Genomic DNA, 24,508 nt, shown 5'->3' on the forward strand with positions numbered 1-24,508 from the left:
TTTTTCAATTAAATTAATATTAATTTCATTTACTATTTTTATATTAATAATTTTAAGATTATATTTTATAGATAAAAATTTATTAATACAATATTTTAGAATTGAAACTCAATCAATTTCAAACTTAAATTCATATATTATAGAAAATTCATTATCATTAAATAAATTATATAATTACCCTACTAATTTATTAACAATTTTATTAATAAATTATCTATTAATTACTTTAATTGCCGTAGTTAAAATTACTAATTTATTTAAGGGACCTCTTCGACCAATATTTAACTAATGAACAAACCTTTACGACTTAAACATCCAATTTTAAGAATTGCTAATAATGCATTAGTAGATTTACCAGCTCCAAGTAATATTTCATCATGATGAAATTTTGGATCTCTTTTAGGATTATGTTTAATTATCCAAATTTTAACAGGTTTATTTCTTGCAATACACTATACTGCAGATATTAATTTAGCATTTAATAGAGTAAATCATATTTGTCGAGATGTAAATTATGGATGATTATTACGAACATTACATGCTAATGGTGCATCATTTTTCTTTATTTGTATTTATTTACATGTAGGTCGAGGAATATACTATGGATCATATTTATATACTCCAACATGACTAGTAGGAGTAATTATTTTATTTTTAGTAATAGGAACTGCTTTTATAGGTTATGTTTTACCTTGAGGTCAAATATCATTCTGAGGAGCTACTGTAATTACTAATTTATTATCAGCAGTTCCTTATTTAGGAATTGATTTAGTTCAATGAGTTTGAGGAGGATTTGCTGTTGATAATGCAACTTTAACTCGATTCTTTACTTTTCATTTTATTTTACCTTTTATTGTACTAGCTATAACAATAATTCACTTATTATTTTTACATGAAACAGGATCAAATAATCCTATTGGATTAAATTCTAATATTGATAAAATTCCATTTCACCCTTATTTTACTTATAAGGATATTGTAGGATTCATTATTATAACAATAATTTTAATTTTATTAGTATTAATTAGTACAAATTTATTAGGAGACCCTGATAATTTTATTCCAGCTAATCCTTTAGTTACACCAGTTCATATTCAACCTGAATGATATTTTTTATTTGCTTATGCTATTCTTCGATCTATTCCTAATAAATTAGGTGGAGTAATTGCTTTAGTTCTTTCTATTGCAATTTTAGCAATTTTACCATTTTATCATTTAAGTAAATTCCGAGGAATTCAATTTTACCCAATTAATAAAATTATATTTTGATTAATAGTAGTAACAGTTATTTTATTAACATGAATTGGAGCACGACCTGTTGAAACTCCATACGTAATTGTTGGACAAATTTTAACAGTAGTTTATTTTGCTTATTTTATAATTAATCCTTTAATTACAAAATGATGAGATAATTTATTAAATTAATTAGTTAATGAGCTTGAATTAAGCATATGTTTTGAAAACATAAGATAGAAATTAAATTTTCTATTAACTTATTTACTAAAAAATATTCACTATAATAAATATAATAAAAAAATTTTAAAACCTACAAAAAATAATAAAAAATTTAATGAAAAAGGTAAAAAACTTTTTCATGCTAAATATATTAATTTATCATATCGAAATCGAGGTAAAGTTCCACGAACTCAAATAAATATAAAAGAAACAAAAGTTAATTTAATATAAAATATAAAAGAAAATACATCTCTTCCTAAAAATATTACACAAAATAATATTCTTATAAATAAAATACTTGCATATTCAGCTAAAAAAATTAAAGCAAATCCTCCTCTTCTATATTCTACATTAAATCCAGATACTAATTCAGATTCCCCTTCAGCAAAATCAAAAGGAGTTCGATTAGTTTCAGCTAAAGAAATTCTAAATCAAACTAATGCTATAGGAAATATAATAAATAAAAATCAAATAAATATTTGATATTTATAAAATATTAATATATTATAACCTCCAATTAAAAAAATAAAACTTAATAAAACCAAAGCTAATCTAACTTCATAAGAAATAGTTTGAGCAACAGCTCGTAATCCACCTAATAATGCATAATTTGAATTAGAAGATCATCCCGCAATTATAACAGTATAAACACCTAAACTTGTACAACATAAAAAAATAATAATCCTAAATTAAAAGAAAATAATTTAATAAATATAGGTATACATATTCAAACTAATAAAGACAAAAATAAAGAGAAAATAGGAGAAAAATAATAAGAAATATAATTAGATAATAAAGGATAAGTTTGTTCCTTAGTAAATAATTTAATTGCATCACAAAAAGGTTGAGGAATTCCTATAATTCCAACTTTATTAGGACCCTTACGAATTTGAATATAACCTAAAACTTTTCGTTCCAATAATGTTAAAAAAGCTACTCTTACTAAAACAAAAATAATTAATAATAATCTACCAATAATAAATATTAGATTTTCTATAAAAAACATGTACTATTTGTAATAAAAATTACATAAATAAATTCTAAATTTATTGCACTAATCTGCCAAAATAGTATAATATTAATAATATTCAATTTTAAAATAATTATTTATCAAATATTAGGTCCTTTCGTACTGAAATATTTTAATTTTTTAAAGATAGAAACCAACCTGGCTTACGCCGGTTTGAACTCAGATCATGTAAGAATTTAAAAGTCGAACAGACTTATTATTTAAGCTGCTACACCTAAACATATTTCTTAATCCAACATCGAGGTCGCAATCTTTTTTATCGATATGAACTCTCCAAAAAAATTACGCTGTTATCCCTAAAGTAACTTAAATTTTTAATCGTTAATAACGGATCAATTATTCATAAATTAATGATTTAAATAATTAAAAGTTTATTAAATTTTAATATCACCCCAATAAAATATTATTAAATATTATATTAAAATAATTCTAAAAAAATATAATATTTTAAATATAAAGATTTATAGGGTCTTCTCGTCTTTTAAATAAATTTTAGCTTTTTGACTAAAAAATAAAATTCTATTATAAATTTATATGAAACAGTTAATATCTCGTCCAACCATTCATACCAGCCTTCAATTAAAAGACTAATGATTATGCTACCTTTGCACAGTTAGGATACTGCGGCCATTTAAAAATTTCAGTGGGCAGGTTAGACTTTAAATACAATTCAAAAAGACATGTTTTTGTTAAACAGGCGAACATTATTTTGCCGAGTTCTTTACATAAACTTTTCATATTTATTTATTTATACAATAATATATACTAATTTTATCATTATTATTTAATTTTTTTAATTAAAATTAAAACTTTAATAAAAATTTAAAATTTAAATAAATAATTTAATTTATAAAATAAATTATAACACTTTTATTAATAATAACTATTTCTAAATCTATATTTATTATTTTATTTAAATATTTTTAAAAATTTATTTTACAGCTTATCCCGTAAAATATTAAAATTAAATATTTATTTAATTAATTTAACTAATTAAATAATATAAAATTTCTAAATTAAATTTATTTCTTAAAGAACTAGATACCTTTAAAAACGAATAACATTTCATTTCTAATATATTATTAAAAATAATTTTATCACATTAACTTTTATAATATATTAACTCTTTTAAAATCGAGAAAATTAAATTAATTAATTTTTATTTGATAAACCCTGATACACAAGGTACAATAAATTAAATTTTCTTTTAAAATAATAATTTTTCAAATTATTTCAATTTTCTTTCACAATACTAATACACTATAATTAATTTTATTTTTTCTTTATAAAATACTAAAAATAAACAATTTATAATTATTTTTAATAAAATAATTTAAATAATAAAAAAATTAATAAATAAAATTTAATCAATTTATATTGATTTGCACAAAAATCTTTTCAATGTAAATGAAATGCTTTACTAATTAAGCTTTAAATTGAATTCTAGATACACTTTCCAGTACATCTACTATGTTACGACTTATCTTATCTTAATAATAAGAGTGACGGGCGATGTGTACATATTTTAGAGCTAAAATCAAATTATTAATCTTTATAATTTTACTATCAAATCCACTTTCATTAAACATTTCAAATTTAAATCCATATAAATAATTTTATTGTAACCCATTTCTACTTAAATATAAGCTACACCTTGATCTGATATCTTTTCTTTTATAAAATTATGAAAATTAACATTCTTATAAAATATTCTAATAACGACGGTATATAAACTAAACAAACTTAAGTAAGGTCCAACGTGGATTATCGATTACAGAACAGGTTCCTCTGAATAGACTAAAATACCGCCAAATTTTTTAAGTTTCAAGAACATAACTATTACTACCTAAGCATTAATATTTACATTTTAAATAATAGGGTATCTAATCCTAGTTTATTATTAAAATTTTCAAGCTTCAATTAATATTAAATATAATAATTAATAAATCAAAAATTTCACCTAATAATTTATATTATATTATATAAATAAACAATTTAACTTTTACTGATAAAATTTATTTGCATTATTCGTATAACCGCGGCTGCTGGCACAAATTTAGCCAATACTATTTAGTATTACTATTTCTAAATTTCTTTAATTAATAAAATTAATTACTGCGAATATAAATTAATTTATTTATTATTAAAATAAATAAAAATCCTCACAAAAATTTACATATAAATTAAACTAATAATAAATTAATAAGCCAAAATAAAACTTTATAATTTAATTATTAATATAAATTATAAAAATTAATATAATTAAATTATAAATTAATAACAATAATTAGTAAAAATAATTATAAATATAATTATAAATTTAATAATTAAAAATTGGTACTATCTCCAATAATTTTTCAATATAAATTACATACAAAAAAAAATTATAATTATATTATTATATACCCCTACATAATAATTATATAATTAAAATAAATATTATAAATTATCCCCAATTAATTTATAATAAGTATATTTTCATTAAAAATTTTATAAAGTAAATTAATTTGTATGATTTATATTATATTTTTAATGTTATAATAAAAAAAAACTCAAAAAATTATTTCTATGTAATTATAAATTAATGAATTAAATTAAGTATAAATTTTAAATAATACTATAAATATAAAATAATATATAATACAATTATAAATCTATAAAAATTTATTTATTAACTATTTTATATAATAATATTATAAATTTATAATATATTTATTTATAATTATTTTAATAATTAAGTTTAGTAATAATACTGATTATAAACCTTAATAAATTTATAATTACATAGAAATAGCTTGTTTTTTTTTTTTTTTTTATAAAAAAAAATTTTTTTTTTGTAAAAATTTTTAAAAATTTTTTTTTAAATTACTGATAATTTTCCATTATTTTATTAAGGGTCCCAAAAAGTATATTGAAGAGTGCAATTTACGAATTTAAGACGATATACTAATTAAGATTAATAGATATCTATATATATATAAATATTTAATTAATTAATAGGGATCTATTAATCTAGAGCAAAAAAAAATTTCACAACCATTCAATTAAGGCTAGTATTACTATAAACTCTAATTACCCATCTAATTGGAGGTATAGGCTAAAATGTTGATTAATATTTATTTAATAATTTATAAATAATTTATATATTAATATTTGATTTATATATATATATATATATATATTATTTATAAATTATTAATTATTTATATAAATAATGTAAAAATTTACGTATTAGTAAAAAATGGTATATATAAATTTCTATATATATATATATGCGCAAAAAAAAATTATCTATATTATTTTTATTTTATTTAACTTATTAAATAAAAATTCTTTTATAAAATTTTTAATGAAAATATATTTAAAATTAATAAAATACTATTTTTAATTATTAAAAAATAAATTAATAATTTTAAAAATTTTATTATTTCATAAAAATATATGTATAAAAAAAAAAAAAAAAAAAAAAACGATGTTTTTAACAGTAATGAATTGCCTGATAAAAGGGCTATCTTGATAGGATAGATCATGTAATAATATTACATTCATTATAATTATATTTAATAGAATTAAACTATTTCTAAAAGTATCAAAAACTTTTGTGCATCGTACACCAAAATATATTTATTATAAAAAGATAAGCTAATTAAGCTACTGGGCTCATACCCCATTTATAAAGGTTCTAATCCTTTTCTTTTTAATTTTTAATAATTCATCTAAAATTATATTTTTAATTATTTTAATAATAGGTACTATAATTTCTATTTCAGCTAATTCTTGATTAGGAGCATGAATAGGATTGGAAATTAATTTGTTAGCTTTTATCCCCCTAATAAGAGATAATAAATTAATATCTACTGAAGCTTCATTAAAATACTTTTTAACTCAAGCTTTAGCTTCCTCAGTATTTTTATTTGCAGTAATTTTATTTTTATTAAATTCAAAAAGAATTGAATCTAATTATTTAATAGAAATAATTATTTTTTCTTCTTTATTATTAAAAAGTGGGTCAGCTCCTTTTCATTTTTGATTTCCTAATGTAATAGAAGGATTATCTTGAATTAATGCATTAATTTTAATAACTTGACAAAAAATTGCTCCTTTAATATTAATTTCTTATATTATTTTTAAGCCATTAATTATTATTAGAATTATTTTATCAAGATTAATTGGTGCATTAGGAGGATTAAATCAAACATCTTTACGAAAATTAATAGCTTATTCATCTATTAATCATTTAGGATGAATATTAGCTGCAATATATAATAGAAATTTATGATTAATTTATTTTTTATTTTATTGTTTTTTAACATTTTCTATAGTATTTATGTTTAATATATTTAAAATTTCTTATATTAATCAACTATTTTCATTATTTTTTCATGATAAAAATATTAAATTTTTTTTATTTTTTAATTTATTATCATTAGGATATATTGGAAGTATAGGAAAATTTACGTCATTCATACAATTTTTCTACTTTGCAGTGGATTTTACAAGGAAAATGTTGGTATTTTGACCCTTTTTGCCCAAATCGGAAAAACATATATATGGGAGCTATATCTAATTCTGAACGGTTTTCAAGTAAATTTGGTATGTATAGTTATAATGTTATTTCTACTTCCTGAGCAAAATTTCACTTAATCTACTTTGACCTCTGTGGTCATAAAGAGAAAATCGTGGGAAAGGTATATATGGGAGCTATATATAAATCTAAACCGATTTCAAATAAATTTGACATGCATAGCTAAAATATTAATTCTACTCTCTGTGCAAAATTTAAAGTAAATTAGGGCTTCTGGGGATATATAAGTCCATATCGGGCGAATGATATATATGGGAACTATATCTAAATCTGAACCGATTTCTTCCAAAATCAATAGGTATCGTCTTTGAGCCGAAAAAGGGCCCCATGACAAATTTGAGGACGATCTGACTTAAACTGCGAGCTGGACTTTGCACACAAAAATGCATCACCAGACAGACGGACATCGCTAAATCGACTCAGAATTTAATTCTAATGGGGGTAAATAGGTTAGGTTAGGTTAGGTGGCAGCCCGATGTATCAGGCTCACTTAGACTATTCAGTCCATTGTGATACTACATTGGTGAACTTCTCTCTTATCACTGAGTGCTGCCCGATTCCATGTTAAGCTCAATGATAAGGGACCTCCTTTTTATAGCCGAGTCCGAACGGCGTTTCACATTGCAGTGAAACCACTTAGAGAAGCTTTGAAACCCTCAGAAATGTCACCAGCATTACTGAGGTGGGATAATCCACCGCTGAAAAACTTTTTGGTGTTCGGTCGAAGCAGGAATCGAACCCACGACCTTGTGTATGCAAGGCGGGCATCCTAACCATTGCACCACGATGGCTCCATGGGGGTATAATAAGTTTGTCATTCCTTTTGTAACACATCGAAATATCGATTTCCGACTATATAAAGTATATATATTCTTGATCAGGGAGCAATTCTAAGACGATATAAGCATGTCCGTCTGTCTGTTGTAATCACGCTACAGCCTTCAATAATGGCGTTATCGTATCGTGAAGTTTAGTACAGATTCGACTTTTGTTCGACCGACAGACCAAGTTCGAAGATGGGCTATATCGGTCCAGGTTTTGATATAGCTCCCATATAAACCGATCCCCAGATTAGGAGTCTTGGGCTTGTAGAAACCGTAGATCTTATCAGATTTACTCTAAAGTTGGAAATCTAGAGGTATTTTAGAAACTCAAATAGATGCGCCGCAAATGGTGTGTATCTATCAAGGTTTTGGTATAGCCCCCATATAGACCGATCTCCCGATTTTATTTCTTGGGCTTCTAAATAGAAACCGTAGTTTTTATCCGATTTGTCTGAAATTGGAAATCTAGAAGTATTTTAGCACCGTTAATAGGTGTGCCGAATATGGTGTATATCGGTCCATGTTTTGGTATAGCCCTCATATAGACCGATCCCCCGATTTTACTTCTTGGGCTTCTAGAATCCGTAGTTTTTATCCGATTTGTCTAAATTTGGAAATCTAGAGAAATTTTGGGACCATAAATAGGTTTGTCGAAACTGGTCCATGTTTTGCTACAGTTCCCATATAGACCGATCTCCCGATTTTATTTCTTGGGCTTCTAGAAACCGTAGTTTCTATTCGATTTCCCTGACTTTGGAAATATAGAAGTATTTTAGCACCGTTAATAGGTGTGCCGAACATCGTGTGTATCGATCTATAGTTTGCTATAGACCCCATATAGACTGATCTCCCGATTTTACTTCTTGAGCTTCTAGACACCGTAGTATTTTCCAAATTGCCTGAAATTTGAAATCTAGAGGTTGTTGTAGGACCATAAATAGGTTTTCAGAAAATGGTGTGTATCTATCCATGTTTTGGTATAGCCCCCATATAGACCGATCTCCTGGTTATACTTTTTGCCTGAAATTGGAAATCTAAAGTTTTTTTAGGACCATAAATAGGTGTAACGAATATACTGTGTATCGGTCCATGGTTTGGTATAGGTGTAACGAATATACTGTGTATCGGTCCATGGTTTGGTATAGCCCCCTTATACACCGACCCACCGATTTGGGGTCTAGACTCTAGAACTACAATTATATGTGCTGAATATTGTGTGTTCCCGTCCTTTTTTTTGGCATAGCCCCCATACGACCGATATCTCGGGTTTTCTACAGACCGTAGTTTTTATCCGTTTATCGGATTTAGTTTTTATCGGTCCATTTGGTAAGGGTTCCATATAGACCAATTTCACTTCTCGAGGGTATAGAATTTTAAGTTTCCTGATTTTACTTCTCGTCATCATTTAAATAATGGGGGTAAAAATCTACAGATTTTAGATTTCAAATCTAAGTGTTATTTCATCATTTTTCTTGCACATGTAAAAGTGATGTTTATGATTCCTTTAAAATTCAAACAAAAATGGTTCTTATAAATTCAGAATCTGATATAGTTTTCATAGGTAAAATCTTTAAATCTATCTTCGGGAAGCGTACTGGCTTGGGGGAATATCTGTCATCAAACCCCCTTGAAATTTTCAAAGGAAACTATTATATTTGATTCATGGTGGTGGGTATTTAGGATTCGGCCCGGCCGAACTTACTGCTGTATATACTTGTTTTAAGACATTTTGCTGCAAACAGACAATTGTTTATAAACTGAAGATATGCTTAGAGTGAAACATAATATTTTTGACCAGTGCAAGCAATTATTTGCATGAATCCATTCTGAAAATATATGTAGACTTGTAGCAGAATATGTTTTGGAAATATGTTACGTTGGTGAGGTTTTTGAGGGTATACATGTAGAAACTTGAAATTTAAATTCGGCAAGCGTATCATTTGAACCGATCGGAATATGTGAGGTAATATGTTTCATAAATTCCACCTGAAATTCTATATATTTTCAAACAACCCGCTACCACGAGTTGAGAGAAAACTATTATATTTGATTAATGATTGATTACTGGTGGGTATTAAGCATACGGCCGGCATAAATTACGACTGCATATACCATAGTTCTTTTTTTATGGCAATTACTTTTAAAACCTCATGCTATAGGATGATGTATTATTTATTTTAATACTTAAATCGCTTTAGTTGAAATCTGCACAATAATTATTAATTCTCCCATGAATAATTTCAGCTTGTAACAGATGACGCATATTTTATGCTTATAATTAATTACGCTTTCATAAATTAATAAGGGATCTGAAGAAATTGAACAATGGTTTTATTAAATGAAATATATTCAATTAATGCGTTGGGCTTTTTGTGCAATATGTTGCAGAAACTATAGCAATAATTCCCACTCATAATCAAAGGTCTAGTAACATAATTAAATGTTAATAATGACAATAGAACTTTGTTCATTGGATTTCATTGTTAACTTTTTTTTTATAATAAAGTCTGGTCGGTGTCTATGATCTATAGCCATGGACTTAATATGGGAGAGTACAGGTGAAGTTAAATCAAATAAAAACTATATCTTGAATCCATTAGGTTGAAAAATTTATATATACTTTTAAAAGTGAGCTCAGAACTTAAGTTTGAATGGAGGCCAAATCAAATGAAATTAGATTAAATAGTTCGTTGACCTGGACAAATCATATTAATACGGTGATAGGGCAAACATATAATAAATTAATAACTCTGTGGTATACACAGCATCTTACTCGTCTTAATATATGTACGTATACTCTTAGCGAAGAGTGTTTTAATACCAGATTTATTATATGGTTGCATACTTTCTGAAAGCAAACGGAAACTGAATATTTTTATACCCTCCACCATAGGATGGGGGGTATATTAACTTTGTCATTCCGTTTGTAACACATCGAAATATTGCTGTAAGACCCCTCAAAGTATATATATTCTGGGTCGTGGTGAAATTCTGAGTCGATGTGAGCATGTCCGTCCGTCCGTCTGTTGAAATCACGCTAGCTTCCGAACGAAACAAGTTATCGACTTGAAACTTGGCACAAGTAGTTGCTAATGATGTAGGTCGGAGTGTATTGAAAATGGGCCATATCGGTCCACTTTTACGTATAGCCCCATATAAACGGACCCCAAATTTGGATTGCGAGGCCCCTAAGAGAAGCAAATTTCATCCGATCCGGCTAAAATTTGGTACATGGTGTTAGTATATGGTCTCTAACAAACATGCAAATATTGGTCCACATCTGTCCATAATTATATATAGCCCCCATATAAACCGATCTCCAGATTTGGCTTGCAGAGCCTCAAAGAGAAGCAAATTTCATCCGATCCGGCTGAAATTTGGTACATGGTGTTAGTATATGGTCTCTAACAACAATACAAAAATTGGTCCACATCAGTCCATAATTATATATAACCCCCATATAAACCGATCCCCCGATTTGGCTTGCGAGGCCTCTAAGAGAAGCAAATTTCATCCGATCCGGCTGAAATTTGGTACATGCAAAAATTGGTCCACATCGGTCTATAATTATATATAGCCCCCACCTCTTGGAAGACCAAAATTCATCTGATTCAGTTGAAATTTGGTACGTGGTGTTAATATATGGCCTCAAACTCCCATGCAAGAATTGGTCGAAATCGGTCCATAACAAGTAAGGAAAGTCTAAAGTTGGGCGGGGCCGACTATATTATACCCTGCACCATTTTGTAGATCTAAATTTGCGACATCACATTCGTCAAACGTGTTGGGTGCTATATATAAAGGTTTGTCCCAAATACTTACATTTAAATATCACTCGATCTGGACAGAATTTGATAGACTTCTACAAAATCTATAGACTCAAAATTTAAGTCGGCTAATGCACTAGGGTGGAACACAATGTTAGTAAAAAAATATGGAAAACATTTAAATCTGAAGCAATTTTAAGGAAACTTCGCAAAAGTTTTTTTATGATTTATCGCTCGATATATATGAATTAGAAGTTTAGGAAAATTAGAACCATTTTTACAACTTTTCGACTAAGCAGTGGCGATTTTACAAGAAAAATGTTGGCATTTTGACCATTTTTGTCGAAATAAGAAAAACATATGGGAGCTATATCTAAATCTGAACTGATTTCAACCAAATTGGGCACGCATAGCTACAATGCTAATTCTACTCCCTGTGCAAAATTTCAACTAAATCGGAGTAAAAAATTGGCCTCTGTGGTCATATGAGTGTAAATCGGGCGAAAGCTATATATGTGAGCTATATATAAATCTGAACCGATTTCAATCAAATTTGGCACACATAGCTACAATGCTAAATCTACTCCCTGTGCAAAATTTCAATCAAATTGGGCCAAAACTCTGGATATTAGAACCGTATTAGTCCATATCGGGCGAAAGATATATATGGGAGCTATATCTAAATCTGACCCGATTTCAATCAAATTTTGCACACTTAACTGCACAACTAATTGTACTCCTAGTGAAAATTTTCAAACAAATTGGGCCAAAACTCTGACTTCTAGGACCATATTAGTCCATATCGGGCGAAAGATATATATGGGAGCTATATCTAAATCTGAATCGATTTCAACCAAATTTGGCACGCATAGCTACAATGCTAAATCTACTCTCTGTGCAAAATTTCAACCAAATTGGGCCAAAACTTTGGCTTTTAGGACCATATTAGCCCATATCGGGCGAAACATATATATGGGGGCTATATCTAAATCTGAACCGATTTCAATCAAATTTTGCACACTGGACTATACTACTAATTGTACTCCTAGTGCAAAATTTCAACCAAATTCGGCCAAAAATCTGGCTTCTGGGGCCATGTAAGTCCATATCGGGCGAAAGATATATATGGGAGCTCTATCTAAATCTGAACCGATTTCAATCAAATTTTGCACACTTGACTATACAGTCGTATGTTTGTACAAAATTTCAAGCAAATCGGTATAAAACTATGGCTGCTAGGTCCATATTAGTGCATATCGGGCGAAAGATATATATGGGAGTTATATCTAAATCTGAACCGATTTCTTCCAAAATCAATAGGGTTCTATTCTGACCCAAATTAGGAACATGTACCAAATTTGAAGGCGATTGGACTTAAATTGCGACCTAGACTTTGATCACAAAAATGTGTTCACAGACAGACGGACGGACAGACGGACATGTTTATATCGACTCAGGGACCCACCCTGAGCATTATTGCCAAAGACACCATGTGTCTATCTCGTCTCCTTCTGGGTGTTACAAACATATGCACTAACTTATAATACCCTGTTCCACAGTGTGGCGCAGGGTATAATTATATATAGGCCCCATATAAACCGATCCCCAGATTTAACCTACAGAGCCCCTTGGAAGAGCAAAATTCTTCCCATTCGGTTGAAATTTGGTTCGTGATGTTAGTATATGGTATCTAACAACCATGCAGGAATTGGTTCATATCAGCCCATAATTATATGTAGCTCCCATATAAACCGATCCCCAAATTTGACCTCCGGTGCCTTTTGGAGAAGCAAAATTCATCCGATCGGCTTGAAATTTGGTACGTGGTGATCGTATATGATATTTAACAACCATGCCAAAAGTGGTCCATATCAGTCCATAATCATATATATAGCCCCATATAAACCGATCCCGAGATTTGGTCTTAAAGCCTCTTGGAGGAGCCAATTTCATCCGAGTGAGTTGAAATTTGATACATTGTGCTAGTATGTGGTCGTTAACAACCATGCCTAACTAGGTCCATATCGGTCTATAGTTATATATATATCCCTCAGATAAATCGATTTCCAATCACACACAAATTGGTCCATATCAAGTTCATAATTGTATATAGCCCCCATATAAGCGACCCCCATTCTTCAATTCTGGCTCTCTACGTACCGTGCAAAAAGTCCATATCGATTCGTAATTATGTGTAGACTTAACTATACATAACTTTTTTGTATAACATATACCACGTATGGACTAACTCACAATTTAGAAAACGATGTTAAGAAGTTTTAAGATACCACAACCCAAGTATTTCGATTGTGGATGACAGCCTTTCGTAGAAGTTTCTACGCAATCCATGGTGGAGGGTACATAAGATTAGGCCTGGCCGAACTTATGGCCGTATATACTTGTTTGTTTTTTTTTTTTTTGTAATAAAAGCTTTAACATTTCGTACAACCTCAAACAAATAAAGGGTGATTCTTTTGAGGTTAGGATTTTCATGCATTAGTATTTGACAGATCACGTGGGATTTCAGACATGGTGTCAAAGAGAAAGATGCTCAGTATGCTTTGACATTTCATCATGAATAGACTTACGATCTGCCACAACGTCGAATTTTCAGTGAATGGGCCCTAGAAAAGTTGGCAGAAAATCCGCTTTTTTATCGACAAATTTTGTTCAGCGATGGGGCTCATTTCTGGTTGAATGGCTACGTAAATAAGCAAAATTGCCGCATTTGGAGTGAAGAGCAACCAGAAGCCGTTCAAGAACTGCCCATGCATCCCGAAAAATGCACTGTTTGGTGTGGTTTGTACGCTGGTGGTATCATTGGACCGTATTTTTTCAAAGATGCTGTTGGACGCAACGTTACGGTGAATGGCGATCGCTATCGTTCGATGCTAACAAACTTTTTGCTGCCAAAAATGGAAGAACTGAACTTGGTTGACATGTGGTTTCAACAAGATGGCGCTACATGCCACACAGCTCGCGATTCTATGGCCATTTTGAGGGACAACTTCGGAGAACAATTCATCTCAAGAAATGGACCGGTAAGTTGGCCACCAAGATCATGCGATTTGACGCCTTTAGACTATTTTTTGTGGGGCTACGTCAAGTCTAAAGTCTACAGAAATAAGCCAGCAACTATTCCAGCTTTGGAAGACAACATTTCCGAAGAAATTCGGGCTATTCCGGCCGAAATGCTCGAAAAAGTTGCCCAAAATTGGACTTTCCGAATGGACCACCTAAGACGCAGCCGCGGTCAACATTTAAATGAAATTATCTTCAAAAAGTAAATGTCATGGACCAATCTAACGTTTCAAATAAAGAACCGATGAGATTTTGCAAATTTTATGCGTTTTTTTTTAAAAAAAGTTATCAAGCTCTTAACAAATCACCCTTTACAAAGAAAGAACAGTGCTTGCAACACCCGTTTCCCAAAGGTTAAATTGGTTGCGTGCACCTACTCATTTTTTTTTAGTGTGAAAAATCGCTTAAGCGCCTCATCTCTAACTGGACTTATATAATTATTCGCTTCGCGAAGAAATTCCATATCCTATTGACCCTTATCCTGTAATAATAGGTCAAAATTAACCAAGCCAATTTTATATGAGTACATTTTTTTTGTTATGATCATTATTTCGACTTGAAACTTCTTAACTTTTATTTTTATTCTAAAGAATTAGTTTAAAGAAAGAGTTTAAAGCTCTGTTTGGCTGAGCCCTATAAAAAAGTTCCGTATTCTGTATTAGGGCATTATATGAATAAATTTATTTGGGGCAAATTTGGCCCACTAATACAATATGCGGTACAGGATAAGGGTTAAAAATATAATTCTACAACACCTCTTGAAGGATGTTTGCTTCTAAAGGGTGATTCTTTTGAGATTAGGATTTTCATGCATTAGTATTTGACAGATCACGTGGGATTTCAGACATGGTGTCAAAGAGAAAGATGCTCAGTATGCTTTGACATTTCATCATGAATAGACTTACTAACGAGCAACGCTTGCAAATCATTGAATTTTATTACCAAAATCAGTGTTCGGTTCATTTCATCATTGAATTTTATTACCAAAATCAGTGTTCGGTTCATTTCTGGTTGAATGGCTACGTAAATAAGCAAAATTGCCGCATTTGGAGTGAAGAGCAACCAGAAGCCGTTCAAGAACTGCCCATGCATCCCGAAAAATGCACTGTTTGGTGTGGTTTGTACGCTGGTGGAATCATTGGACCGTATTTTTTCAAAGATGCTGTTGGACGCAACGTTACGGTGAATGGCGATCGCTATCGTTCGATGCTAACAAACTTTTTGTTGCCAAAAATGGAAGAACTGAACTTGGTTGGCATGTGGTTTCAACAAGATGGCGCTACATGCCACACAGCTCGCGATTCTATGGCCATTTTGAGGGAAAACTTCGGAGAACAATTCATCTCAAGAAATGGACCGGTAAGTTGGCCACCAAGATCATGCGATTTGACGCCTTTAGACTATTTTTTGTGGGGCTACGTCAAGTCTAAAGTCTACAGAAATAAGCCAGCAACTATTCCAGCTTTGGAAGACAACATTTCCGAAGAAATTCGGGCTATTCCGGCCGAAATGCTCGAAAAAGTTGCCCAAAATTGGACTTTCCGAATGGACCACCTAAGACGCAGCCGCGGTCAACATTTAAATGAAATTATCTTCAAAAAGTAAATGTCATGGACCAATCTAACGTTTCAAATAAAGAACCGATGAGATTTTGCAAATTTTAGGCGTTTTTTTAAAAAAAAAAAGTTATCAAGCTCTTAACAAATCACCCTTTATTTGTTCGATTTTAAGTAGATTTATTCTTTGCGCTCAAAAAACATCTATGGCATTTTACCATCCATTTTGGTTTTATTTATTTCTTTGAAGCTATTTTTTTTAGAAGAGGCCGATAAAGAGGAAATTGCTTAAAAGCTCTTGAGACATTCTGAGAGTTTTAATTGGAAGCCGTTAGCCATTTTCATTAATCACTTTTTTCTCTTCAAGTTGACCTCAGTCGAGTTCTTGGTATTGAAGGTGGTGTTTCAAGGCACATCGAATGAAAGACAGCGCTGCAAATCAAGTGCAAGAGGAAAATGCAAAGCTGTGTAATCGTCCAGGCAGTGACTATCGTTTTGCATAAGTGACAATGCACAGTATTGTGGAAGTGATGTCTTAGTCATAGCTATTTTGCAGATTAAGGGATACAATAGAGAGGTATTTTAATCGAAATTTAAAAAATACGGTTAAGGGATATGGTTATATTTATACAATTCGGCAAGTAAAGGGTGCTTTTTTAAGAGCTATAGGAAAATTAATAAAAAAAAAGACATAATATAAAATGCATAAAATCTTTATTTGAATTTAATAGGACGATCTATATAATTTAATGTTTGAAGATTATTTTATGAAAATGTTGAATGCGACTGCGGTCATGCTCCTTCCAACATTCCGGCCGGAATCTCCCGTATAAATGCTTCAATGTTATCTTTCAATTGAAGCGGGCTTGTCTCTATAGACATTAGCCTTAACGTAGTCCCACAAACAATGAACTAAAGACTTTGTATCGCATGATCTAGGCGTCCAATTGACCGGTGAAATAAATGTGAAAATAACTCGCCACGGTATGTTACGATCATACTCGTAAAGGGTGGTTAAATTGTAAGGGCCGATGCTGAATGTGAACCACATCTAAACGCCAAGCTTTTTCCGAATTTTATTTGACATTTTTCTATTTCAGACTTACTCAATTTGAACCATGGAACCATTGTGTATCTCAATCCAACAACGTGTTAAATGGTTCCAAGAAATGGCAACAGTGGATGATCAATTTTCGAAGAAAATCATCTTCAGTGATGAGGCACATTTTCTCCTAACCCAAATGCGGCAATAAACAGAATTGCCGCATTTGGGCGAATGAGAATCCAAGAGTGATTGTCGAAAAACCAATGCACCCACAAAGAGTGACTGTTTGGTGCGGTTTATGGGCTGGCGGCATCATCGGGCCGTATTTTTTCCAAAATGAGGCCGGTCAGGCAGTTACTGTGAATGGTGTTCGCTATCGTGAGATGATAACGAACTTTTTATGGCCCGAATTGGAAGATATGGATGTGCACGATATGTGATTTCAGCAGGACGGTGTCACTTGCCACACAGCTGACGAAATAATGGCTCTTTTGCGCAACAAATTCAATGACCGTGTTATCTCACGTAATGGCGATGTCAATTGGCCGCCAAGATCATGTGATTTGACACCGTTGGACTTTTTTTCTTTGGGGTTATTTGAAAGAAAAGGTGTACGTCGATAAGCCAGCAACAATTCAAGAGCTAAAGGATGAGATAATTCGGCACATGAACGGCGTAGAACCTCCATTATGCCTCAGCGTCATCGAAAATTTGTACCATCGGATGAAGGTGTGCTACCGAGGTCGCGGCGCCCATTTGGCCGATATTTTGTTCCATACATAATTGAGTAATACCAATATATCATAATAAAATAAAATTACAATAATTTCCTAAATAGTTTGTGTTTTATTCAAAATCAACATCGGCCCTTGAAATTTTAACCACCCTTTATTTCGAAGAAGTACGGTCCAATGAAAGCACCAGCTCATAAACCACACCAAACTGTGACTTTTTCTGGATGCATTGGTTTGCTTTTGCAATGCCTATCGCTGATCTTTACTCGAAAACCAGGACAATTCTGTTAATTTACATACCAAATATGAGCTTTGTAGCGGAACACAATTTTCGTTAAGATGAACTTTCGTAGCAGATCACGAATTTTGATAATGAAAATCAATAATTTGCAAGTGTTGACCGTTTGCATGACGATTAATGGTTAAATTCTAGACCAAAAAGAAAATGTTTGTCAGTGAAACAAAAGACGAAACGTGCGTCAGCTGTTTAAACCAGTATTTTCAAAAAGAGAATAGCTACAAAATCGCCCTTTTTATGTCCACCCACGGGTGGTACAACACTTTAATGCATATTTATGTGAATCCACAACCGAATTACTTAGGTTGTGGTAACAATTGCCGTATGGAGTCTATGTTAGATATAAAAGTAAAATTATATACATACACTTATTGGTCGGTTTATAAAGAAGAGTCTCTAAATACTTATCAATCGATATGAACCAATATTCGCATGGCAGTTAGAGGGACAAATTTCTAGCGGATCGGATGAAATTTGTTGTTCCATGAGAATCCAGAAGTCAAATTCTGGATTGTCTATTTATATGGAGGCTACATATAATTCTGTACCGATAATGGATAAATTTCTGCTTGATTATTAAAACGTATATACTGACATCACGTACCAGAATTTTATGATGCATGAATCGGTGGCAACAACGTTAACGAGTAATCAAACTAATTTATGATCATTCGTTTACGTTATTGTATAGTAGCTGCTCTAAATCGGGACTTCGCCCACAAAAATCAGCGCTGATTCGGTTCCCAGGAAAAAATGGAGCACTATTTCGGCAGTTTTGTAAGGGTCTGAGACAGTACCAACTTCTTACAAAACAACCGAATCAGTGCTGATTTTTGTGGACGATGTCCCGATTTAGAGCAGCTTCTATATAGCGCTGATATAACTGCTCATTTTAATAGAAATATTGCTCAGAAGTGATATATAATCTGGAGTATAGCATTGTTGGCGTGAAGAAAACAGCTCTATATTTCACGCATCTATACTGCATAAAATGGTTGTAATAACGTAAACGAATGATCATAAACTGTTTTGAGTACTCGTTTACGTTATTGCCACCGATTCAAGCAGTGTAGATGCACTGCCTACTTTATTGTATACCAAAAAGTGCAACTAAACTCTTACTGCTGAAGTATTTTTTGCTGGGTTGTTTTGTAATCAGTTGGTACTGCCTCTCTCTCTCTTACAATCCTGCTGAAATAGTGCTCCATTTTTATACCCTTCATCACTACTGTGGTACAGGGTATAATAAGTTTGTGCATTTGTATGTAACGCCAAGAAGGAGTAATCATAGACCAACCTTTTAGTATACGGATCGGCTTAGAATTAAATTCTGAGTCGATTTAGCGATGTCCGTCCGTCTGTCTGTCTGTCTGTCCGTCTGTCTGTTGATGTATTTTTGTGTGCAAAGTGCAGAAGTTTTAGTCCTATTGTATTAAAATTTGAAATAGGGTCCTGTTTCAGCTCAAAGACGATCCCTATTGATTTTGGAAAAAATCGGTTCAGATTTAGATATAGCTGCCATATATTTTTTTCACCGATCTGGTCATAATTGGCGTGTATATCAACCGATCTTCCTCAAATTCCGTACATCCGAATATTTTATGAGTCTCAAAATATCAGCCAAATCCGTTCAGATTTAGATATATCTCCCATATATAGCTTTCGCCCGATTTACACTCATATGACCACAGAGGCCAATTTTTTGCTCTGATTTAGTTGAAATTTAGCATAGGGAGTAGAATTAGCATTGTAGCTATGGGTGCCAAATTTGGTTGAAATCGGCTCAGATTTAGATATATCTACCATATATAGCTTTCGCCCGATTTACACTCATATGACCACAGAGGCCAATTTTTTGCTCCGATTTAGTTGAAATTTTGCACAGGGAGTAGAATTAGCATTGTAGCTATGCGTGCCAAATTTGGTTGAAATCGATTTAGTTGAAATTTTGCACAGGGAGTAGAATTAGCATTGTTGCTATGCGTGCCAAATTAGGTTGAAATCGGTTCAGATTTAGATATAGCTCCCATATATATGTTTTTCTGATTTGGACAAAAATTGTCAAAATACCAACATTTTCCTTGTAAAATGGCCACTGCTTAGTCCAAAAGTTGTAAAAATGACTCTAATTTTCCTAAACTTCTAATACATATATATCGAGCGATAAATCATAAATAAACTTTTGCGAAGTTTCCTTAAAATTGCTTCAGATTTAAAGGTTTCCCATATTTTTTTTACTAAAATTGTGTTCCACCCTAGTGCATTAGCCAACTTAAATTTTGAGTCTATAGATTATGTAAAAGTCTATCAAATTCTGTCCAAATCGAGTAATATTTAAATGTATGTATTTGGGACAAACCTTTATATATAGCACCCAACGCATTTGACGGATTTGATATGGTATTAGATCTACAAAGTGGTGCAGGGTATAATATAGTCGGCCCCGCCCGACTTTAGACTTTCCTTACTTGTTTATTTAAATAAAACAGTTAGGGGAAATTAAAACAAGTATATACGGCCGTAAGTTCGGCCAGGCCGAATCTTATGAAACTTCTACGAAAGACTGTCATCCACAAATTTCAACTCACTCGGATGAAATTTGCTCTTCCAAGAGGCTCCAAAACCAAATCTCGGGATCGGTTTATATGGGGGCTATAAATGATTATGGACTGATATGGACCACTTTTGGCATGGTTGTTAAATATCATATACTACCACGACGTACCAAATTTCAACCAGATCGGATCAAATTTGCTTCCTCAAAAGGCACCGGAGGTCAAATCTGCCGATCGGTTTATATGGGAGCTATATATAATTATGGAACCAATTCCTGCATGGTTGTTGGATACCATATACTAACATCACGTACCAAATTTCAACCGAATGGGAAGAATTTTGCTCTTCCAAGGCGCTCCGGAGGTCAAATCTAGGGATCGGTTTATATGGGGGCTATATATAATTATAGACTGATATGGACCAATTTTTGCGTGGGTATTTGAGGCCATAAGTTAACATCACGTACCAACTTTCAACTGAATCAGATGAATTTTGGTCTTCCAAGAGGCTCCGGAGGTCAAATCTGGTGATCGGTTTATATGGGGGCTATATATAATTATAGACTGATATGGACCAATTTTTGCATGGTCACTAGAGACCATATACTAACATCATGTACCAAATTTCAGGCGGATCGGATGAAATTTGTTTCTCTTAGAGGCTCTGCAAGCCAAATCGGGGGATCGGTTTATATGAGGGCTATATATAATTATGGACCGATGTGGACCAATTTTTGAATGGTTGTTAGAGACCATATACTAATACCATGTGCCGGATTTCAGCCGGATCGGATGAAATTTGCTTCTCTTAGAGGCCTCGCAAGCCAAATTTGGGGGTCCGTTTATATGGTGCCTATACGTAAAAGTGGACCGATATGGTCCATTTGCAATACCATCCGACCTACATCAAAAACAACTACTTGTGCCAAGTTTCAAGCCGATAGCTTGTTTCGTTCGGAAGTTAGCGTGATTTCAACAGACGGACGGACGGACGGACATGCTCAGATCGACTCAGAATTTCACCACGACCCAGAATATATATACTTTATGGGGTCTTAGAGCAATATTTCGATGTGTTACAAACGGAATGACAAAGTTAATATACCCCCCATCCTATGGTGGAGGGTATACAAAAATATTTTTCGTTTTTTTATACAAAAATATTTTTTCACAAATTCTAAGTCTACCGAGAAATGGATCGGTAAAATTTTTTAAATAATTATTGGAAACTTCTATTATTTTACTATTTGTCCTTGCTGTAATTTATGTACAATCAAATTCAGAAAATGTGAAACTGCATGAAATAAACGATGTATAACATCACGTTTGAGGTGATGTAGAAAAATCGTTTGAACTTCTTGTGAAGTGAAAATTAAGTCCATCTCCAGATGAGCATTTTTGGATGTACTTTTAAAGTAATGACTTAGGAAGAAATTCTTTATTATACCCTCCACCATAGGATGGGGGTATATTAACTTTGTCATTCCGTTTGTAACACATTGAAATATTGCTCTAAGACCCCATAAAGTATATATATCCTGGGTCGTGTTGAAATTTTGAGTCGATCTGAGCATGTCAGTCCGTCCGTCCGTCCGTCCGTCTGTTGAAATTACGCTAACTTCCGAACGAAACAAGCTATCGACTTGAAACTTGGCACAAGTAGTTGTTATTGATGTAGGTCGGATGGTATTGCAAATGGGCCATATCGGTCCACTTTTACGTATAGCCCCCATATAAACGGACCCACAAATTTGGCTTGCGAGGCCTCTAAGGGAAGCAAATTTCATCCGATCCGGCTGAAATTTGGTACATGGTGTTAGTATATGGTCTCTAATAACCATGCAAAAATTGGTCCACATCGGTCCATAATTATATATAGCCCCCTTATAAACCGATCCCCCGATTTGGCTTGCGAGGCCTCTAAGAGAAGCACATTTCATCCGATCCGGCTGAAATTTGGTACATGGTGTTAGTATATGGTCTCTAACAACCATGCAAAAATTGGTCTACATCGGTCCATAATTATATATAGCCCCCATATAAACCGATCCCCCGATTTGGCTTGCGAGGCCTCTAAGAGAAGCAAATTTTATCCGATCCGGCTGAAATTTGGTACATGGTGTTAGTATATGGTCTCTAACAACCATGCAAGAATTGGTCCACATCGGTCCATAATTATATATAGGCCCCATATAAACCGATCCCCCGATTTCATCCGATCCGGCTGAAATTTGGTACATAGTGTTAGTATATGGTCTCTAACAACCATGCAAAAATTGGTCCACATCGGTCAATAATTGTATATAGCCCCTATATAAACCGATCACCAGATTTGACCTCCGGAGCCTCTTGGAAGCCCAAAATTCATCTGATTCAGTTGAAATTTGGTACGTGGTGTTAATATATGGCCTCAAACTCCCATGCAAAAATTGGTCTATATCGGTCCATAATTATATATAGGCCCCATATGAGTCGATCCCCAGATTTGACCTCCAGAGCCCCTTGGAAGAGCAAAATTCTTCCCATTCGGCTGAAATTTGGTATGTGATGTTAGTATATGGTATCCAACAACCATGCATGAATTGGTTCCTATCGGTCCATAATTATATATAGCTCCCATATAAACCGATCCCCAGATTTGACCTCCGATGCCTTTTGGAGAAGCAAAATTCATCCGATCTGCTTGAAATTTGGTACGTGGTGGTAGTATATGATATTTAACAACCATGCCAAAAGTGGTCCATATCAGTCCATAATCATACATAGCCCCATATAAACCGATCCCGAGATGTGGTTTTGGAGCCTTTTGGAGGAGCAAATTTCATCCGAGTGCGTTGAAATTTGGTACATTGTGCTAGTATATGGTCGTTAACAACCATACCTAACTAGGTACATATCGGTCTATAGTTATATATGGCCCTCAGATAAATCGATCCCCAGTCACACAAAAATTGGTCCATATCAAGTTCATAATTGTATATAGCCCCATATAAGCGACCCCCATATGGTGGAGGTTACATAAGATTCGGCCTGGCCGAACTTCCGGCCGTATATACTTGTTTTTTTTTTCTCAGAACCTAACCACTATGTGGTTTAGTGTATAATAAATTTTATATTTATTTATTTATATATTTACAATCATAATAAATTATTAAAATAACCAGAAAAGATAGGTGCAAACAACATAGATTTGCGACCTGAATAACTTTATAAATTTAATATAATATGGTAAGAAATAGAATTTTCTATATATCGCAAACAGATTTTCAAACTTACCATACTGTCCATCTCATGACGATGATTATAAAAATTCTCCTTCACCATCCACTGTGTGATATATATTAATTGACTTGGCAATGACTTCAGCTCAATCGTACGCTTGAGCTATTCGATGTTTTGCATGGTGTATTTTTTTTTTTTTTTTTTTTTGTATGTGATGTTTATTCGAAAGTGCAAGTTTCTCTCAATCAACACAAGTTCCGCCTGGTTTTACGTAATCTTAATGGAGTTTAGTGTCAAACCAATGGTCATTCGGGTCATTAGTTGATGTAGCTGTGGATGGTAGGTATAGTGACAGC

At 32.1% G+C, this 24,508-nt stretch overlaps 1 pseudogene; it reads left to right on the plus strand.

The window, feature by feature from the left end:
- Nucleotides 1-6,131: 6,131 nt before the first annotated feature.
- LOC142231131 (NADH-ubiquinone oxidoreductase chain 2-like) overlaps nt 6,132-24,508 on the plus strand; it is a 28,780-nt pseudogene continuing 10,403 nt past the window's right edge.

Source organism: Haematobia irritans, chromosome 3 (assembly GCF_050003625.1).
Source record: "Haematobia irritans isolate KBUSLIRL chromosome 3, ASM5000362v1, whole genome shotgun sequence".
Taxonomy (NCBI): Eukaryota; Metazoa; Arthropoda; class Insecta; order Diptera; family Muscidae; genus Haematobia; species Haematobia irritans.